This window comes from Rhipicephalus microplus, unplaced genomic scaffold (assembly GCF_043290135.1).
Source record: "Rhipicephalus microplus isolate Deutch F79 unplaced genomic scaffold, USDA_Rmic scaffold_28, whole genome shotgun sequence".
NCBI classification, from domain to species: domain Eukaryota; kingdom Metazoa; phylum Arthropoda; class Arachnida; order Ixodida; family Ixodidae; genus Rhipicephalus; species Rhipicephalus microplus.
Window position 1 is genome coordinate 5,573,930 of NW_027464601.1, and position 20,946 is coordinate 5,594,875.

Genomic DNA, 20,946 nt, shown 5'->3' on the forward strand with positions numbered 1-20,946 from the left:
CGAGCACGCCGTCAGGAAACCATGCCTTGAATGTGCTGGAAGAACAAGTCACCAGTCCGCCTCGCTCAAGGGTCATTATTTCAGTCGGCGCTCCTAAATCGCCTGACTTGGAAGGCGTCGTTGAAGGCAGTCAGCATCTGTTGGTCACCCGAAATATTTGCGTCGCAAGGGGAATTTTAGAGCTGCGGGGAGGCAAAGCAACTGTTCTGCTCACGAATTTCAGCAATGAGTACAAACATCTGGACAAAGGAACAACAGTCGCATACATCGAAGAAGTTGTCGAAGCCACCAATGCTTTCGCCCGGGCCGATTCTGCGGAACCTGCTCAGAGGAACCAAGCCCCTCCCATAGCTTTCGATGTCACTCCCAGACTTCTAAACCATAAGCAAGAACAGCCCAAGGCCCTGCTCCTGCAATACGAAGATTGCTTTTCGTCGTCATCAAAAATTCGGCAGACCCCAATCACGAAACATCGCATTATAACCGAAGAAAATGCCAGACCACTCCGTCAGAGTCCGTACACGGTTTCGACGCGAGAACGTGAGGCCCTGAAGAGACAAGTTGATGAAATGCTGCTGGATGACATTATTCACCAAGAGTCCATGGGCATCCCCCGTGGTGTTAGTGAAGAAAAAGCGTGGGACCCTACGTTTCTGCGCCGATTATCGCCGCCTGAACAAAATCACAAGAAAGAACGTGTATTCTCTCCCACGAATAGACGACACACATGATCGGCTCTATAACGCCAAGTACTTTTCGTCAATGGACCTCAAGACTGGCTATTGACAAATCGACGTCGATAAAAAAGACCGAGAGAAGACGGTGTTTATAACACTGGACGGCCTCTTCGAGTTTAGGGTGATTCCCTTCGGTCTTTGCTCAGTGCGTGCAACGTTTCAACGCGTTATGGATACAGTACTGGCAGGAATGAAGTGGCAGACTTGCCTTGTGCATTTGGACGACATCGTCGTGTTTTCCTCAAGTTTCGACGAGCTTCTTCGGCGCCTTGAAGCTGTACTTCAAGCTATCAAGACGTCCGGACTCACACTGAAGCCAGAAAAGTGCAGATTTGCGTACGAGGAGCTCTTGTTTCTGGGGCACGATTTTAGCAAATCTGGAGTTTGTCCCGATCCACGGAAAACAGCCGCCATCGCCGAATTCCCGCCACCCACTGACAAGAAGGCGGTGCACCGATTTATGGGCCTGTGTGCCTATTATAAGTGGTTCGCGAAAAACATCGCCTGCATCGCCGATCCTCTCACTACCCTTACCAAGGCTGACGTGGAGTTCAAGTGGGAATCGCCGCAGCAACACGCTTTCCAGGAGCTTAAACATCGCCTCCAGATGCCTCCGTTGCTTGCCTATTTCGATGAATTCGCCGAGACAGAAATAGACACTGACGCAAGCAGCATAGGTCTTGGCGCCGTTCTTGTGCAGAGGGCTGACGGACTTGAAAGGGTTATTAGTTACGCCTGCCGATCGCTATCCAAAGCAGAAGCCAATTATTCCACCACAGAAAAGGAGTGCGTCGCCATCATCTGGGCTACGTCGAAATTTCGCCCCTACTTCTACGGCAGGCCCTTCAAAGTTATGAACGGCCACCACGCCTTGTGTTGGCTAGCCACCTTGAAAGGCCCTTCTGGCCACCTCGCAGGATGGAGCCTGAGACTTCAAGAATATGACATTGCGATCATTTACAAGTTCGGCAAGAAACACTCCGACGCCGACTGTCTCTCTCGTGCGCCTGTCGACCAACCACCACCCAATGACCCGGATGACGACTACTTCGTATGAACGATAACTACCGACGACTTCGCTGAACGACGGCGGGGCGACCCGGAACTTAAGGCCCTAATAGAATACCTCGAAGGCAGGACTGCCGAAGTCCCGAAGGTATTCAAGCGTGCACTTGCGTCGTTCTTTCTGCGAAACGGTCTTCTATAAAAGAAAAACTTTTCCCCGCTTCGAGCTAAGTACCTTCTTGTGGAGCCTTCAACTTTGCGACCAGACCTCCTGCAGGCCCTGCACGACGATCCGGCAGCAGGGCACCTCGGTGTTTCTCGCAAGATCGCGAGGATACAAGAAAGGTACTACTTGCCACGTCTTACCACCGACGTCACTCGTTATGTGAGGACATGGCAGGACTGTCAGCGACGCAAGGCACCACCGACAAGTCCAGCGGGACTTCTTCAGCCAATTGAACCTCCTTGCCGACCTTTCCAGCACATCGGCATGGACCTACTGGGACCGTTCCCGACGTCGGCTTTCGGAAACAAGTGGATCGTGGTAGCTATTGACTACCTAACCCGCTACGCTGAGACAAAAGCCCTTCCCAAAGGCAGTGCATCCGAGGTACCTAAGTTCTTCGTCCAAAACATTGTCCTACGTCACGGTGCCCCTGAGGTCCTTATCACCGACAAAGGAACGGCATTTACTGCCGACTTAACTCAAGCGATCTTGGCATACAGCCAGACAAACCACCGCCGGACGACAGCGTACCACCCACAGACCAACAGCCTCACCGAGTGGCTTAACAAGACGATCGCCGACATGCTGGCAATGTACGTCGATGTCAAACACAAGACGTGGGACGCCATTCTTCCGTAAGTGACTTTCGCATACAACACGGTGGTGCAGGAGACGACGATGATATCTCCATACAAATTGGTCTACGGAAGGAGCCCGGCAACGACGCTCGATGCCATGTTACCCAACGTCACCGACAAAGAAAACCTCGATGTGAGTGAGTGCCTTCAACGTGCCGAAGAAGCCCGACAACTCGCGCGTCTCCGTATTAAGAACCAACAGACGACCCACAGCCGCCGTGACAACCTTCGACGACACTTCGTGGAATACCAGCCCGGTGAACGTGTTTGAGTGTGGACGCCGATACGCCGACGTGGACTAAATGAAAAGCTTCTGCGACGATACTTCGGACCGGACAGGGTGGTTCGACGTCTCGGCCCACTTGATTACGAGGTTGTCCCCGACACCATCAGGAACTCTCAACGACGCCAATCGCGACCTGAAGTCGTCCATGTCGCGCGCCTCAAGCCGTTTCATGCGCGTTGACAAACTGAAACAGGGTTTTTTTGTAGTATTATTGTATCGTAATTTATTCTTTGTACTTTTTTGCATTATTGTTGTACTGTCATCTTTAATTAAAGCATCGCGACGATGCCTTTTTTAGAAGTGGCAATGCCACGTTCCATTTTCCAAGTTTTGGTATCGTCCCAAAACACTACACAATTCTCAGCGCAAACCGCTCCTCATTTTTCGAGAAGCTTCCGGACTGTAGTAGATCATTTCGATAAGATAAAGCCTACTCTGCGAACTGTACAGATTATTCTGGAACCTACGCCGCCGCCAGCAATAACGTTAGAAATTTCGATGTCAAGAGTATAAATGCCGACACGCTTCTCCGCTTGTGAGTAGTTGATCGACGGCCGGCGCTCCGTTCACTGCTTACCTGGCGCCGGGATTCCCGCGACCAGGCATGCTGCCAGTCGTCGAACCCATATTATCGAGCATCAAGTGAACCCCTGGACAACCCCCCGGCTCTGTCCAGGCCTTCATCTTGCACCAACGCCTGGGCAGAACAGCTCAAGCCGTGGGAGCCAGGGCCAGGACGAAAGTGTGATGGCTTTCGCAGCGCCACCACCGAAAGTTCGTTGCTTTAACTTCAGCGCTCCAGAGGGGAGCACCGTCGACGACATCATAGATGCCCTCGAAGCAGTAACCGGCCCAGCTGGTATCAAGTCCCTCCAGCACATGGGAGGTTCAAAGTTCGGCGCTGCAGCCGCAAACGTCCATGCAGCCACCAAGCTGAAGAGCCGGGGCGCCATTCTCTTGAACGGCGAATCAGTTCCACTAGTCAGCGTAGGTCCTGAAATAGTCCACGTCACAGTCTTCCGGGTACCGCTGTGGGTAAGCGACGCAGCCCTAGCGACTGCTCTCTCCACCTACGGCAACGTGCAACATATCCACGAGCCAGTGTTCAAGGGTCGCCCTGGGGTTGGCACAGGTGTCCGTGTGGCGCGAGTGGAAATGAAAAGCCAAATACTGAACTTTCTAACAGTCCAAGGCTACAATGTCATGTGTGACTACAGGGGTGTCAAGAAAGTGTGCTCTATGTGCAGGAATGCTGGCCACATAGCCAAAGATTGTGCCATGCCCCGTTGCACGCGCTGCATTATGTTTGAACATGCCACAGAGGGATGCGCAGAACCGTGCCGCAAGTGCTCGAGCAGCCATGCAACAGCTGACTGCGTACGTCCGAAGTCCTTCGCAGCGGCTGCAGCAGCGGCAACCAAAGAACAAGCGTGCACCGACCTCACGCCCACATTGCAAGATGATTATCCGGTGCTCCAGCCTGCGAGCGACACTGACACAGGCGACAATGACGCTCATGCTGAACCACAAGACGCAGGAGACATGCTTCTCCTGTCTGAGAAAGCCTCGTCAACTCTTCACACCCCGTCCGAGACCAGCGACGTCTCGCCGGACGCTTATGAAGAACACAGCTCATCCAAAGCCGAAGGCCGAGTGCCCGTACTTAGCAGAGACCACGAGAGCTACAGCTCTGATACAATTGGCACCACCAGTAGCTCCGAGGCGCCAAGAGCTTCGATGGGACGCGGCACCCGAACGATGGGACGTGCAGACGCTCAGATCATCGCCCCAGACAAGACCACAACCGTGATTAAGCCACTGACAACGACGAGCGCCCCCGCCAGCAAGTACTTGGCTCAGACCCGCAAACTGAGCCTGTCAAACCCCATTTACCAGATTACAGGTGCGGCCGCCGGTGCGAGTGTCGGTGCCAGCGCCATGGAAATAGACCGTTCAGCCACCAAACGAGCCCACCCACCGACCACGGACTCTGAGGGCTCTACGGACAGTAGTAATCTCCAAAAACTCGCTTATGCTCTGACGACCTCGGAGCATTTCTCTCTTTAGTTTTGCTCACTCGTTCAGTGCTCGCCCCACCCCCTGCAAAGGGTTTCTCTGAAGTTCGCGCGCACTCCCCCAATTTTCAAAATGGCTACGGTGCATTTTTTCTCCTTAAACGTCAGGGGTTTGAGACGCCGAGATAAGCAGAGAGAAGTCATGCACTTCGCAAGGTCACGTCATGTCGATATCCTTTTCTTACAGGAATGTAATTTTAGAACCCCTTTTGATGTGCAATCCTTTTGTTCACATTTTCGAGTCGAGGCCTTTTTTTCGCTGACTAATTCAAAGATGTGCGGAGTCGGAGTTGTTTTTCTGACACCAGCGTTACGTCGAAGAGCACACTGTATTTATGGTTTTGACGGCCGCTCACAAGCAGTAGAGTTTGACCTTCATGGCAGACGAGTAAGGGCGCTCGTAATATATGCCCCAGCTCAACGTGGGGGCACGGCCGACATTTTCAATTCGCTCGACTCATTTATGTTTGACAGTTACCTCACTTTCTTAGTTGGAGATTTCAACTTTGTTGAGGACACTGACAGAGATGCGCACGGACGCAGACAAAGCAGACAATATAGCGGAGTTAGCGCATTGCGACAACTCATCCGCAATTTCAAGCTCAGGGATCCGTGGGTCGACACTCACGGGAATGAATTCGTTGCAACCTGGCAACGGGGTCCCAACATGACCAGGCTAGACCGCTTATATTCTCCAGAAGTGCGAGCCACTCATGTTCTTAGTTGCGAGGTCCTATATTTCCCACCGAACGTTCCATGGATTACAGACCATTTTCCAGTGTCTGTCAAACTTTTCTTTGAACAATCCACTACATTTAGAAACCATTAGAAAATGGACACCACACTCGTGCACGACCTGAAAAGCGTTGCATTACTGTGCAATGCTCTAGAGCAAGCGTGCGATAGACCGCCGGAACCCCGAAGCTGGGACGCATTGAAACACAGTTGGCGCGCCGAGCTTATCAAAGCGGCGTGCGAAAGGAAAGTGCGCGCTGACGACAGAGATAAATGACACGCTACGAAAAGCGCGCATTGTTCACAGAGGCAAGACGCTGACGTTCGCAATGCACGACTATCTTGATCAGTTAAAGGCGCGGTACGAACTTTTCCTACGTCTTAGTCTGCGCCCGGCTGCGCAGTCTTTTATCAACAGACGACCAGTTTCAGATCCAGCTGTTCTTCGAAGTGTTCGCAACAGCTTCTTGGGTGAACAATTGCATGTCCCTTTCGTTCAGTTGCCGAACGGCGAGCGGTCCACACAAGCAGAAGACATAATGAGGGTCTTTGAAACACATTTTTCGAATCTTTGCAGGGCGGAGAAGGCGAGCGACGTGAACTACACCACCATAGCTAACGAGTTTGGCGCGGGAATTTCCCGCGTACCGGAGGAGCTCCGCGACGGTCTGTGCAGCCCAGTGACGCTGGATGAATTACGCATTGTGCTTCAGCGCATGAACACAACCGCTGCCGCCGGCCCTGACGGGATACCTTTGAGTTTCTACAAAACCTTCCTTGAAACAATACAAGACCACCTTTTGACAATGCTAAATGGCCTTCTTGCTGACGGAATCAGACCGAATACGTTTCGTGAGAGCAGAGTTATATTCTTGCTTAAAAGCGAGGGAGAGGCGTCGGACCCAAGGGCGTGGAGGCCCATTTCCCTAATTAACTCGAATTATAAGATATTGACAGCCATCCTTGCAAACCGCATAACAATCATTCCACCGGAAATAGCAAGCGACATACAAACATGCTGCGTCTCAGGTCGTACGATTTATACCTCGCTTGCACTAACTCGCGATTTATTCACGTACGCTACAAGAACACAAATATCTGGCGTTTTTGTTTCCTTGGACCAGCAAAAAGCTTTTGATCGCGTATAATGGAACTATCTTTTCGCTGTGCTTGAGTGTTATGGCTTCCCAGCACATTTAACCGACACTCTCCGTGTACTCTACACAGACTTAGAAACGTCATTAGTAGTAAATGGCTATACACCTGAACCTATTGCAGTAAGTAGGGGAATTTGACAAGGCTGTCCCCTCTCCGCAATTCTCTTTGTATTATGCATAGATCCATTATTGAAACAAATCCAGAAATGTACTTCGATACGTGGTTTCCCTCTTCCAGGCTTGAGCGAAGTGAAAGTAGCGGCATACGCCGATGACATCTCGTTGTTTATTCGGAACATAGATAGCTACAGAGCTTTTCTGCAAATATTGCACACGTATAGTTACCTGTCGGGAGCACGTCTTAATCCCGGAAAAAGCAAGACATTGTGCTTTGGGATGCACATTGGAGAGTTCTCTGATGGCGTCCAAATCGTCCAAGGCGTTAAAGTCTTATGTGTAACGTCCATTTCGACTGGTGAGGTAGCCCGCACCACATAGAAAGAAATCCAACACAAAGTGGACAGACGCATTGAAGTCGCCAGAACGTTTCAACTACCTTTTACTGAAAGAGCTTATCTAATTAAATCCAGCATAACAGCACCACTGCTTTATGTAGCCAGAATTGCATGACCACCTCGACGGAATTTGCATAGAGTGGCTACTGCGTGCGGCTCCTTTTTTTTTGGGATGGCCACGCCGAAGCTGTTGCCAGAGCCTTGGTCCGCCTACGAGTGAAATGGGGAGGGCTCAGTGTACCCAACCTTGATGTAATGCGCCGCATGTTGGCTCTAAAAAACACCTGGACACTCTTAGAGTACTCATCGTATCGAGGCAGGCAACTTGTACTGTATCTGCTAGGAACATCTAGAAGACTTTTTGGTTTAGCAAACGACACGGGACCAGCTGCTGAGCAGCCACCAGCGTATTACACACATGTTATAAAATCTTTGCAACAATGGCGAAACGATTACCTGTTCAAGAACTTATGGAAATGTCCCCCACCGACATGAGCGAATTAATAGCATTTAAAAGCCTATTGAAAAACAACGCCGGAAATGCCGGGCGAAAAGACGCTGGACTCTTACAAACACGTCTCTCCCCTCCGAGGTTCGTGGCCTAAACTGACTCAGGGAATGTGGGGCTTTACCAACGGCCAACCGCCTTGCGGCGTGGGGCGCGGCGCCCTCCGCCACATGCCCGCAATGCGGTCACGTCGAAACACTGAACCATGTCTTCCACGAGTGTATAGTAGCGCGCACCTATTGGCGCATGATTACCAGGATGTTCCAAACAAGTATGCAGTGGAAGTCTAGACACAGGGATAACTTTGTCGTACTCTTAATGGCTATCGGAGCCTTCGTCTTATGGAAACGAAGGGGACTGGCCTGTCTCAGGGGACGCCCCCAGAGAGCCATGTTTCCCCTACTACATCGGCTAAGAAACATAATGCTTATGCATCTTAACGCAAAACTAGTCATGCTAGGAGAGGAGGCTTTCCTCCGACGGTGGTCTACGCGATTTATTATCGTAAAAAACAACAGAGTGTCCATGCCTTTCCTTCCTTATTGAGGAGGTGGGCTAGAGCTTGTACCACTGTGACATTACAGTGTGTATTTTTATTTTCTTTTTTAGAAGCATGTATTTTTGTGCAATATTGTTCTTGAGCGCGAGAGCAAATTGTCTTCACAGGTGAATGCAAAATATCACGCTACTCTGTGAATGACCTCCCCTTGTTTGTTCATATAGCCTTACTGTTCATTTAAGTTTAATCATCTCGATGTCATGAATGTCCTGTCTTTGTTGTACAATTTTTGCATTGTACGTCACTGCATACGCTATAAGTTCTTTCGATGTGTATTACAGCGTGCATTGTCACACGCATTGTTCACCATTGTCCATTTTTATGTGTGCACGTAAGCTGTGTAAGATATATCCGGAAATAAAATTATCTTAAACGCTATCTGTGCAAGACTGCTACTGTAATCGAACTTTCCGTTTACCCGGCACAGGCTCGCCCAAAAAAAGGGTTAAATCCCAACATAAAGTCTCCTGTCTTTGGCCACGTCACGACCCCGTGACAATATCTATGGCGTAAAAAATTGTTACGTCCCGTGTGGTATCAAGCACACAGTTGAAATCTCTGACAAAAACGTATAATATCGGTTCGATGAAAACGTTTCTGACACCTGTATGGAACCCGTTCATTTCTGGCCTCGTTACTGACGCATATACGTTGACAAATCGGACTCGTCTGCAGTGAAGTACCACATCAATCGTTATAATGCGGCCTTTGGGGTCAATAAGACAGTGAGCACCCTTCCTCAGCTTTGCATTCATGAACACAACTCCTGTGCCACGCGCACGTGCCTCTGTGAATGAGAAGAAGGCCTCTCTATGAAACGTTTCTCAAAGCTCTGCAACGTCAAGCTTAGTACGAAAGTTTGTCTCCAGCAAGAAGAGCACGTCTACAGGATGCGACCGCGTGAGGTCACGAACTGCCTGTTGCCTCACCAGATTTCGAAAACCGCGAACATTGAACGACACAAAAAAACTGCTGCTATTGTTCAATAAAAGGCGATGAAGTTGCTCAAAGAAAAGAAAGGTAAGAGTGAGGAGGACCAATTGCTAAAAGTACGTATCGTCGTCATTCACAGTTGGTGACGTTTGCCGTGGCGATGATCCCACGCTGAGTTTTTAAATATTCTGTGGCTTGCGCAGTCACTGCGGCTGCTATGAGCTTGAAGGACTCAATGCGTCTGCCTGTCGTGCAGGTTTGGGTGGTACTTCGGTCTCCACCGGTTTGCTCGGCGTTGGGGGTCGGCTTCTTAGCTGCTTCGTCGTTGTCGAAGGCGTAAAAATCATGTTCTTCAAAGCCGTCGACGCTCTAAGGTTAGCGTTCGGTGTGCTGTCACTGGCGCCTGTCGCTGTCGCGGCATAGGAAATAAAAGCAGTGCTTTCTGTGCTGCATCTCGTTATGAGTACCTGGTCTTCTGGGGTTTGGCTCTTGTAAAACTCCATTTATGCACTGCAGTAATTTCGAGTTTTTATGCTGCCTACTTAATAATAATAATCACTGGTCATTTCCGCTAAAATCCTAATAAGGTTGTTATGTCGCGTCTGAAAGTGCTGCTCATCACTAGTTGCCCTGTCGGGAGTACTGGCCGGCTTGACGCGAGTAGCGTCTTCTGACTGTGCGTCTACGAAGTCATGAGTCAAGCTCCCTTCATCTCAGTGGTCTGGTGTCTTGACTCACGTCGTTTACTTCTGAAGGCGCAGTATTTCATAGGTTCTGAATTTCTCGGTCACACATGAAGATCTTGAGGTTGAGCCTTCAGATTTTCGGCAATATTGCACACTCGGAGAATGCGTCTTCTGAGCTGCGTCTGCGTGCGATCTGTGCTTGAAACTTTCTTTGTCGAGTGATCACCTCCACACTTTCTGCAGGCTTCAGTGCACTCATCCTCAGCGTGTCCGTACGCACTGCAGCTATAACAAAAAGGTGTTGCACAGGCCACAGCCATGTAGCCTTTATTGTGCCAACGTGCAGAGACGCGGCGCATGCCACGGTACCTCAACATAACACGGTGTCGATAGATTAAAGTGAAGTTCGGTGTGGGATTTGCCATTTCTATCTTCACCGCTCATGTACCAGTAATTGTAGACTGACGTCGTTGCAGAGTAAAAAAACGTTATACTACGTACTTCGCCGAAAAGATGCAACACTATTGCTAAATCAGCACTACTGGGTACCAGCGTCCAGTGCCATGCCTGATTATGGGCCCAGTATGGCACCGGTACCCGCGCCTGCCAGCGCAGGTACCGGTGCCAGGACGGTGGAGCGGCAGCGTCCCAGTACTCTGCGCAAAATGGCTTCCCAGGAATAAAACGGGAGTGCCCCTTCGCCATAAATAAATAAATAAACATATAGGTAAATTAGCGCGCATTCACAATAAAAATAAAAATAAAAAAAATGAAAGGCCGTTTGATACGACTTGAGCACGCTACCCACTACGCCACGCCAGAACGTGCTTACGGGGTCGTAAAACGACTATTTTTACAAAGAGCACGCCGTTCGACTTTATGCGTACAAGTCACACAGTCAAGACTGTCACAATATTTCTTTACAAATACCAATTGCATCTTGATTCTACAGTAACGACCGTCTTCTGGGCACCGAATTACGTGCAGATATTAGCAAGATTGCAATGTTTTTTGAAGCATCTACAACTTAATTCTGAAAAATCTCAGATTTACTGGAGGAGCATTCACAGATTGTCAGCTGTTGCTGCCGATCTTTTTCTTCCCTTTGATGGTCATTTCTAGCACTTGCTACTGGTCAACAAGAAAAGATGATTTACATGTCTTGTTAGGTAGATAGCCACGTACACGATTGAATATTGAGTATTTTTTTGCGCAAGTGACAATGTAGCAGTACACATCGGGCGTGCCAAATTACATATGTGCAGTTATAGCGACACCTGCAACTAAGAAACCGTCGAAGAAATGACTAATGCAATCCACTGAAAAAGTATGCCAGTATGTTAGTTCACTAACGCGCACCTAATTACCAACTCAAAATTGCGTGTTCTTGCACACGAGTCAGAGAAGTACCGGCTCCTGCGCTTAGAAGGAAGTTTTCGGCGACTACCTACGTTGCTGAAAGCACGACACATCGATCGTCGTCGCTCCTTGTGCAGGCACCGCACACTTGCATAAATGGTCGATTCAGCCTCAGGGATGTCTAAACTGTACTTTACAGTTATTCTTACACTTTATAATTGTGCCTACTTAAAGTGAAAAGCTCCGGCAGCATGTACACCGACGCGGCCGGCACGATATATGTCTCGCTGGGACGAGGCACTGGGTAAGGCTGCTCTCGAAGCAGCTGAGTTGCGGTGCTTGAAGTTTCTGCATTAGAGCTTTGCAACATTTCTAACTAATAACTAAACTGTACCTGAAGTAAGTGGAAGGTCAATGAATGCCAGAAATACATTTACGGAGTGGCGATGCCGAGCGACAGCCGTGTTTCGCGCCTCCGCTGGCAGTATACAGCGGGCGTGCCAGTGTAAAGACATAAGCATTATTATCAACGCCAACAATAAAAAAACACCCATAGAAATACCAGTGCAATCCGCTCAAAACGTATGCCAAGAAGTCATTTCACGAAGGCGTACCAAATTACCAACTGAAAATCTCGTGTTGTTGCATATCAGTCTGAGAATTACCGGCTAAGTGCGACTGGCAGCTTTCGGTGACAGCCTGCGTAGCTGTAAGCGCGACTTTCGATCGTCAGCGCTCCTTGTGCGAACATAGACACAAGACAAAATAGTTTATTTCGGTTCATGGATGTCTTAATTATGATTTACAGTTATTCTCACACTTTAAAGTTGTGTGTACACGAAGCAAGAAGCGCCGGTAAAATATAACGCGGCTGGCACGACAGGTTTAATGTTCGCTGGGCCGGGCACTGGATAAGAACGCTCTCGACGCGTTGAGTTGGTATGGTTGAAGATTCTGCATTTGAGCGGAACATTTCTAACTCTTACCTGAAGTAAGAAGTAGAAGGATAAGCATGACCAGGCATACGTTTATGCGGTGTGGCGGAAACGAATGACAGCTTCATTTTCTCGCCTCCGCTGGGAAACCATGCGAAGCGATCGAGAAAGCTCATTTACGTTTCCGCAACATTGCGGCAAAAATAATTTCCTGTTTCTGTTAGGAGTGGCGTGCAGCTCCAGGCTTACAAACACTGCAACTTGAAATCGTTACAGCAATACACGGATGATGCGAATATGGCCGCTTTTCGCGGGGGCATATGCGAAAAAGGTGCTTTATAGCTGTTGCGATGCGTACGTGTGCCGCAAAAATTACGTATGCTCGGTATCTGTTAGGGTAGGAGCTCTCCATGCCGTAGAATCAAGCGTTTTATATTCAATGACACTGAAAGAAACCATAACACATGCTACAATAACACGCACGCTGCAGCTGCGCTGGTAGAAACAGTGCGTGATCCAGTGTTCACCAGCGCTTGCCATTGAAAATTACAGCGCTTCCAGCGCTTCGCAGTACGCACCAGCATCACAGCGGTTGAGCCAGCGCCCCTGCGGCTGTGACCAATGCTGTGACCAATGCGTCACTGGGAAAGGCTGTGACCAATGCGTCACAGCCTTTCCCAGTGCGCCCAGGAAAGCGCCAGTGATTACAAGCGTGTACCAGTGTCTCCAGCGTGTACCAGTGCCAAAGAACGTACTGCCATTACGCTCTTTTTGCAATAAAGAAAGCAGAGACCGTTGCGTCATCTGGTACGCACGGTGGCAACATGTACACTCTCACGAACACACTTTATAGGCCGACGACTTCCACTGGAACACTTTCCTTCTGATGGTCAAAACCTTTATTCACATGAGCTTGGTCGCTTGTTCCACTGTCCTCGTTGCTGCCAGGAAATTAAAATCGTCGAGTTGTTGCAGGAACAGCACCCCTTCACTGCCGGTCGTCACTTCGAGACACTCGATGATCTCGTTGACAGAGACCGCACTTTCAGGAACAGTAAACGCGAAACATTGTTCTTTTTGCGGGGTGCATACTGGCCTCGACGCCATCCTCCCAAAGGCCCCAGGGGTCGGCGACTTCTCTGCTGAAGCCCCAGAGATCGTAAATGGGAGTGAGACGCCGAAGGGCGTCGCCGATAGACTGGATGCACATTCAACACAAACAGTGGAAGAATTTACACATTCAAACACAAACAGTGGAAGAAAGGAGCGTTCCTTTTGCATGCCCAACGAGTCCAGCATGGCAACCTTTTCTGGTCAGATTGTGCTCAAAGTGCGTCCTTGTGTTACTAGCTTTCTTCAGTAAGCCTCCAATAAAAGGCAAATTTGATGGGAGAGTAGCTGAACATTACGAGTCTATGTGGATTATTTTTTTCGGAAACAACTACTTTTTTTTCTTTGTAGTTACCATACCCTTAAATCTAACAATTTCAATTCACTTGATGTCTAAATGGGCACCAACAGAAAGTAACATGTTTTTGAGCACTTTGGAGGGCAAAAGCTGGCTTCCTGACTGCTGGAAAAGCATTGCAGGAGCTTCTCTTTCCCCAATTTTTCCCCTCCTTGGCTAAAAACAGGTGCTTTTATTTGCTTTAGATTCACGTACTTAAGCTTCAACAGCAGAGTATCTGCGTACATTCGGTACCGTTTTCAAAAAATATATACTAAAATATTCAAAGCTGTGTTCTCTGTGTGGCGCTTCTTGAATCTTGGAAGACTTATTTATTGTGTTTGTGAGTTGTTGCTTATCTTTCATAACTGGGGCTTCTTAACCATGCTGTGGCGTTGGTACCTGTTATTGGGCGTTACGTTACGCCTTTGCACTTTGCGTTGCTGCACAGACAAAAATGCTATTGAACTCGCGTGACTCAGTCCCGAAAGAAGGTGTTTCTTCTTTCATTGTCCGTTTTTGACTCGCCCGACAGATCTATTGGTGATCGGCGACACGCTTCAGCGATCTACGACAGACTTAAGCAAGTTACCTGCGGAAACATAGCGCGATTTCGCCGCGTATCTATGATTGCTAACCAGTCAAGATTGTGGACCTATTCGAGACGTGGTGTGCCTAATATTTGTCTCTGATGTGGTGGCATCTCCACCGATCCGCTAGCATGGAACTGTGCTTGAAGGAAAAGTGTGAGTGATGACATGAAGTAGTGGCGCTTTTCACTGGTATACCAGGATTTTGTACCTTGTGGCCACGATTCCAAACTTATCTGGTAGATTCAGAGGGTATTCAAGCTTTTCACTGGTAGATTCAGAGCAAGTCGCTCCGAGGTGGGTTCCTCTCATTGCTCCACTGCCAAGTAATGTATACGGGCGAAAATAAGGCGCGCAAGATACTTCACTGCCGTCATTGTGCGTGGGCTGACAGCTGCAAAATGACTGCCTTCGCAGCTGTGTAGGACCTACTACTGCAAATATTAGCACAGGTAGCTCACTTATCTTTTTAATACTAGCTTATGTGCATTTGAAGACTGTAGGGTCCGAAGGTGTACCGGGAAAACCTCGTTGAGTGGGTTTGATGGGTGGTGCCACTACTGTTGCAGTGATCGTAATGCGTAGTGGCACGGCGCGCAACCGGAGAGATTTGCATGGGCTCACCCATATTTCACGGAGTACCACAAAAAAACGGTACTCCTACTTTCCGCGACAAGGTAGTCGCAATGGGCATTCTGCAGAGGCAACAAAGTAGCAATGGAAATATAGGAGGCGAAAAAAAATCATTTCTGGAACTGGCTTAGTGACGTATACGTAAACAACATCCGGAATGATCTTCGCGAGCATTCTCGTGTTTCACTGGCAGATCTGGCTTGGTTTTAATGCGAGTGCTCGCTACAGGATTTTGGTGGTCGCTTCGAATCTTCCAGTAAAAAAAACACTTGTGAAACAGCAAAAATACAGGACAGAAAAGAAGAAACATACGATATTGAATAAAAGAACGGGTAAATCAAAAAGGAAAAAAAAATCTTGCGTGATGGAAGGAGAAGCACCCGATTCAACTTGGTGATTGGCCTATAATAGTGGCTCAGGCAGGCTGGTGCTCTTAAGATAATCGAGTTGGGCTGCTCTGCTGATGACAAAGGACTTCCGACGACTAGCTGCTGCCAGCTGCCAGTGACACCGTTTTCTGTACAAGCACCTCTTTCGAAAACTTACTACCATAAGACGTCCTTTTTTCACGCATTGCCTCCACACAGAAGCCTAACGTATTTAGACAAAATTTTCACCAAAGCACCCAGGTAAACGGCCATATATTTTCGTACATAGAATAGCATTTCCATTGGCCATAGCGTCAAATTTTCAGCACAGCCTAAGAAACACTAGCATTTTTAGAATAACGCACCATGTATTTTGTTGGAAATGAACGCACCGACTAATACTTACAGCGGCGCAACCAGCACCTCCGCCAGGTATAACGTTTGGGTTTAGACAGCGTTTATTCCACTCAAAGACTCCGCAACAAACAGGAAACCTGAAGCAAAACACGCGCACGCATGATGATGGTGCTGATTGCACCCCATGAAAATGAGAAAAAAGAGCCTGACGAATGGACATAATGATTATGAGAATTCACACACGAGAAGAAGCGCGCAATAGATGCCCACAGCATTCACGTCGCACCTCAAAATATGTGCGAAATACTCGCTTTTTTGATCGACAATTACCACAACTTTGAGCAGAGCCACCAGTTCAAAATGGCTGGACGTTGAGCAAGTTCTCAAAGCTTTGCCGGCTGGCGTTATTATGTGACAGACAAATCTCACTTCATGCAGCTATGCACTTCGCCTCCAATTATCAGAAAAAGTCTTTTCTTACTTAGTACTTGCCCTTCTCCTAGTTACTCAGGTTTGGTTGCACGGGCGAAGCACTTCAGGGTCGAGGTTTCTCCGTCCACGCCATTGTCCATCACGGGGAGTTGCGAATGTATTTGACAAAAAAAAATGCAATGAACAAACAACAATCATAATCGTGACACGGTTATACAAAAAACTTACTAGAAGAAACACTCTATGCTAGTCGGCTACTTCGACGTAGTCATTATGGACCTTGGAACGAAGCTTTATCATTCACTCAATGTCACTTTATGCAATCAATTCACACTATATAGGGTAACGCTCACACAAATTATGAACGACACAAACGAAGTTTGAACTATACACTGACATCATATTTGTGACGAAAGAATATAAAACACCTACAAACAGAAACTCTCAGTTCTAGTCGGTGATTGACCTTAAATGAAACGTTATGCTGCATTTAAAACATGCCGTTTAACGTCACTTTTCGGCTAAAGGCACAATTTGTCAACATCGGAAGTCTATATATACACTCGTGCGCTCACAATATTCTCCCTTCTTTCGTTCGCGAGTGTGACTTCACTGCTACAGCGGAAATGATACAATGTGTCACCGCTATATGAATTATTTCTGATAGCTCAGCGATTATTGTAGCATGGATTCCCGTTCATGTATAATCCCCTTTTTTGAGGTCTGGAATTTGAACTACCCTGCACTTTCTTTTCCAGGACTTTGCTTTAATGGGAGATGCAATCTACAGCGTCCTCGAATTCCCTACAGTCAACAGAGACGTTTGTGAAAAAATAAATCAATCTCAATCTTATTACAAAAACAGAATTGCGTCTGTTTGTTTTAGTTGAGTGTTTTCTGTGATATCTGTCTATTCATAGATATACGCATTTGTATCTTCATATGTCGCTGGTCCGGACCCATGGCACTTCATGAGATTCTATTGTTTTTTTAAATTTTTACCTGATATGAATTCTATCTCACATTCCTCCTGATGTGCATTTCAGTCTATTTGTTTGACCCTAAATGACTCTTTAACCTTATATAGGCTCTCCAGTAGACATTCATACATAAAACTGGTGGACACAGCTTGAAAATGAGTGCTTTTTTGAAAAAGCAAGGGCATTGTATCATTCACCTCCGCGTTTCAATTCTTCGACACTTAACAATTGATTGATCCGGCAAAATTTTAATATCAGCTCTCCGTCCAGGGAGCGCGTGCGAGGGCGGTGAGGTGAGGAAACTTAGAAGGATGAGCATGATCTATAAAGGAAAGGGGGATAAAGCTGACATAAACAACTACCGTCCTATAAATGTGCATCAGTGGTCTACAGACTGGCGATTCAGATTATAAAGGAAAGACTGCAGGCATGGATAGAGGATGAGGAGGTGCTGGGGGAACTGCAGAAGGGGTTTCGGAAACACAGGAGGTTGGAAGACAATCTGTTCTCACTGACGCAGTGCATGCAAATATCAGAAAATTAACACAGGCCCTTATGGCTAGCAATTTCGGGTATTAAGGGAGCGTACGATAGCGTGGTTCAAGAGGAATTGTGGGGAATGCTGAACACACTAGGCGTGGAACATGTAGCCACTAATCTTTTAAAGGATATCTCTAAAGGTAATAAGGTAGTTATAAAGTGGAGAAAAGCGGTATCCAAGCCTGCAGAGGTCAAACGGGTCTTAAGCAGGGGTGTCCCCTGTCACCCTTATTATTCATGATGTACCTGCGAAAATGAGAGGTCAAATTAGAGGGAAGTGGACTGGGCTTTAACCTTCTTTTCTTCAAACAAGGAAAACTCATTGAGCAGGCACTACCAGCATTGATGTACGCAGATGATATAGTGCTAATTGCCGACAACAAGGAAGATTTGCAGACATTGGTGGACATCTGCAGTAATGAGGGAGAGGGGTTAGATTTCAGATTCAGTAAAGAAAAATCAGCAGTCATGATTTTTATTGACAATGAAGGTAGTGAGCTTAGAATACAGGAGGTCACGCTAGAGATAACAGATAAATACAAATATCTGGGCGTATGGAGAAGCAATGGGGCCTGGTACCTAAGGGAACACGAAATATACGCGACGACAAAAGGTAACAGGAATGCAACGGTATTGAAAAACAGGGCACTGTGGAATTACAATCGGTATGATGTTGTCACAGGAATATGGAAAGGAGTCATGGTTCCTGGTCTGACGTTCGGCAATGCGGTTTTGTGCACTGAGAACAGAAGTTCAAGCAAGATTAGAAACTAAGCAACGTGAAATAGGCAGGCTTGCTTTAGGAGCTCACGGGAATACACCAGATCAGGGAGTACAAGGTGATATGGGACGGACATCATTTGAGGGCAGGGAAGCTAAAAGCAAGATAAAATTTCAGAAGCGATTGAGAGAAATGGGGGAGGAGCGTTGGGCTAGGAAGGTATTCAGCTACTTTTACATGAAGAATGTCGATACAAAATGGAGGTAGCAAAGCAGAAATTACTGGTAAATATTTAGAAGACAGCAAGGGGCCAAACAAATGAATTATCGATTAGGAAGAAGGTGAACGAAGCTGAGACCAATATGTGATGAATTGGCATGATTAAGAAGACCGCACTAGAGGTCTATCGAACTTTTAAGCAGGAAATTGCCAAGGAAAGGATCTATGATAATACTCGTGGTAGTTCTCTACTGTTTCAGGCCAGGACGGGAGTATTGCGAACCAAGACATATCGGGCCAAATTCGAAGGGGTAACCACGGTATGCAGTGCGTGTGGAGAGGAAGAAGAAACTGCCGAACACTTGATAATGTTCTGTAAAGTGATTCGCCCTATAGTTCAGGATGATGGCGACGAGTTTTTTAAAGCAGTTCGGTTTAGGGACAGGGAGGGCAAAATAGACTTTAAGCGGGTAGAATTAACTAGAAGGAGGTTATATGATTGGTGGCTAAAGTCAAGGCACGAGTGAAAATTAAACGCTTCACAGCAAAGTGCGAATCCTCAACCTCACTTTCTAAAAGGAAAAAAAATAAATGTAGTTTTTGGTTCATTAAGTATTACGGCTTGGTGGCGCTAGCCACCGCCCGATCTAAAGGGCTCAACCATATTCATCCATCCATCCATCCATATTTACCCTGACCGTCCCGAGTGGGCCTAGCCAGGTGTTGCTGAGTAACTCACGTCTATTGTGGACTCAATAAAGTTAGTTCGCGCAATCTTATGTAATTTAAAATCAATAAAAATAGCGCACTTTGTTATTACTTAGGGGGAATTCAGTCGCGCACAAAAATGTGCGACTGCCCGCAACTTTCCACAGGTGGAAGTCGAGTGGTTGCGTCGCAGAGTAGTGCGGGCATCGCGTGAATGTTGCGAAATCGGGTATGACTCAGCAATGCTTATTAGTTATTTTGTCTTCATTATTTTCAATTTGTGAAACTGCACGTATTCTGGCCGCCTTGTGCTTCATGTTGAGTTAGTCCAAACGAGGTTTCATAAGTTGTTCATAGGCACGCGAGAACGCCGCCTGCATTCATGCCGTGGCTCCTGTTTATTAAAGTAGTTTTCGCCATATAATCGCCTTGTCTACGTCGCCAAGTTCTCACATTTGGCTTAGTCGACAGGATTCATGTGGCGAAAGCCAGATCCACTCCTTTATTTGTGTGAGTTCATGATTAATACCACTGGTCCGAATATCTGTCTTTGCCTGCGTTAAGCCTTTTTTGAGCTTGCTTGCCGGTCCAACGACCGTAATAACGTTATAAAGTAGAATTAGGCCACTGTGAAAGACCTGCACTGGTTCACAGTGAACATTATCTACCATAAACCTTTGTGCCGTACACCAAAGACGAATCGTTCGAACGTGGACGTGAATGAATGCTTCCTTCATGACATCGCTCGGACCCGTCAATCGGCTAGTGTGCCTGAATCGAAAGCTGAGCCGTCGGTTTAGGTATACAAGGGCTGAGTGACGTACTCCAGCCGTTTTTTTACGTTGCCACAAGGGCCAATGCTACCAGTAAATGTTACTACATTGCCCAACTCGTCCGCCTTGGTTCCAACCTTTAGTGGTGACGGTAGCATTTCATGGCTTGATGAACTCGAGCATACCCAAGGCTTGGTGTCATGGACACCGTCTACTCGCCTCGTTGTAGCACTTGGCAAGCTCCGTGACTCTGCTGCAGATTGGAAAAGTGGGACAGAAAACCAGCTACATGTGAGTAAATTTCAAAGCTGCGTTCAAGAACCAGTTTGGGCGCAAGCTTACGCTCCTGAAGTGGCAGCACATAGTCACCAGACGCATTCAGCCACCCAGCGAGAGCCTCGTTGACGACTCGTCGCCGAAACTGTGCATAATTTCAAAATGTCTTGTCCGACTGACAGTTCCTCAGCGCATTATTAGTGCATACATAATGTGCGCGACGCACACCTAGAAACAATTATCACTCACAACGGCCACCAAAAGCGATTGCAATTCTCGCCATCGTCACCCAACTCGACCAAACTTTGAACATGCCTATTTTGTTCCAAGTCAGCCGCTCATTGCGAGCCAGGACATCAGCGTAACAAGTGCATTCAATACGTCTGCAGCAGGTTGGTAATATGAACGACCGATATTTGTCACCAATCGATGCGGCTCAGTCCCCAGTCATGTGAAGCTTTTCCTCGTTACCATTTGAAGAGCAAATCAATCGCTCCTCTGCAATAAACTCTAGAAATGGCAAACCTGTTTATCGACCTGGAGTTGAC

At 47.5% G+C, this 20,946-nt stretch overlaps 1 long non-coding RNA gene across 1 annotated transcript in view; it reads left to right on the forward strand.

Annotated features, from left to right (window-relative positions):
• LOC142786696 (uncharacterized) overlaps positions 1-17,043 on the forward strand; it is a 112,165-nt gene extending 95,122 nt beyond the window's left edge. Inside the window, exon 3 of the long non-coding RNA XR_012889119.1 lies at positions 16,940-17,043. This is a non-coding gene — a long non-coding RNA (uncharacterized LOC142786696). The remainder of the gene's footprint in view (positions 1-16,939) is intronic.
• Positions 17,044-20,946: the final 3,903 nt, after the last annotated feature.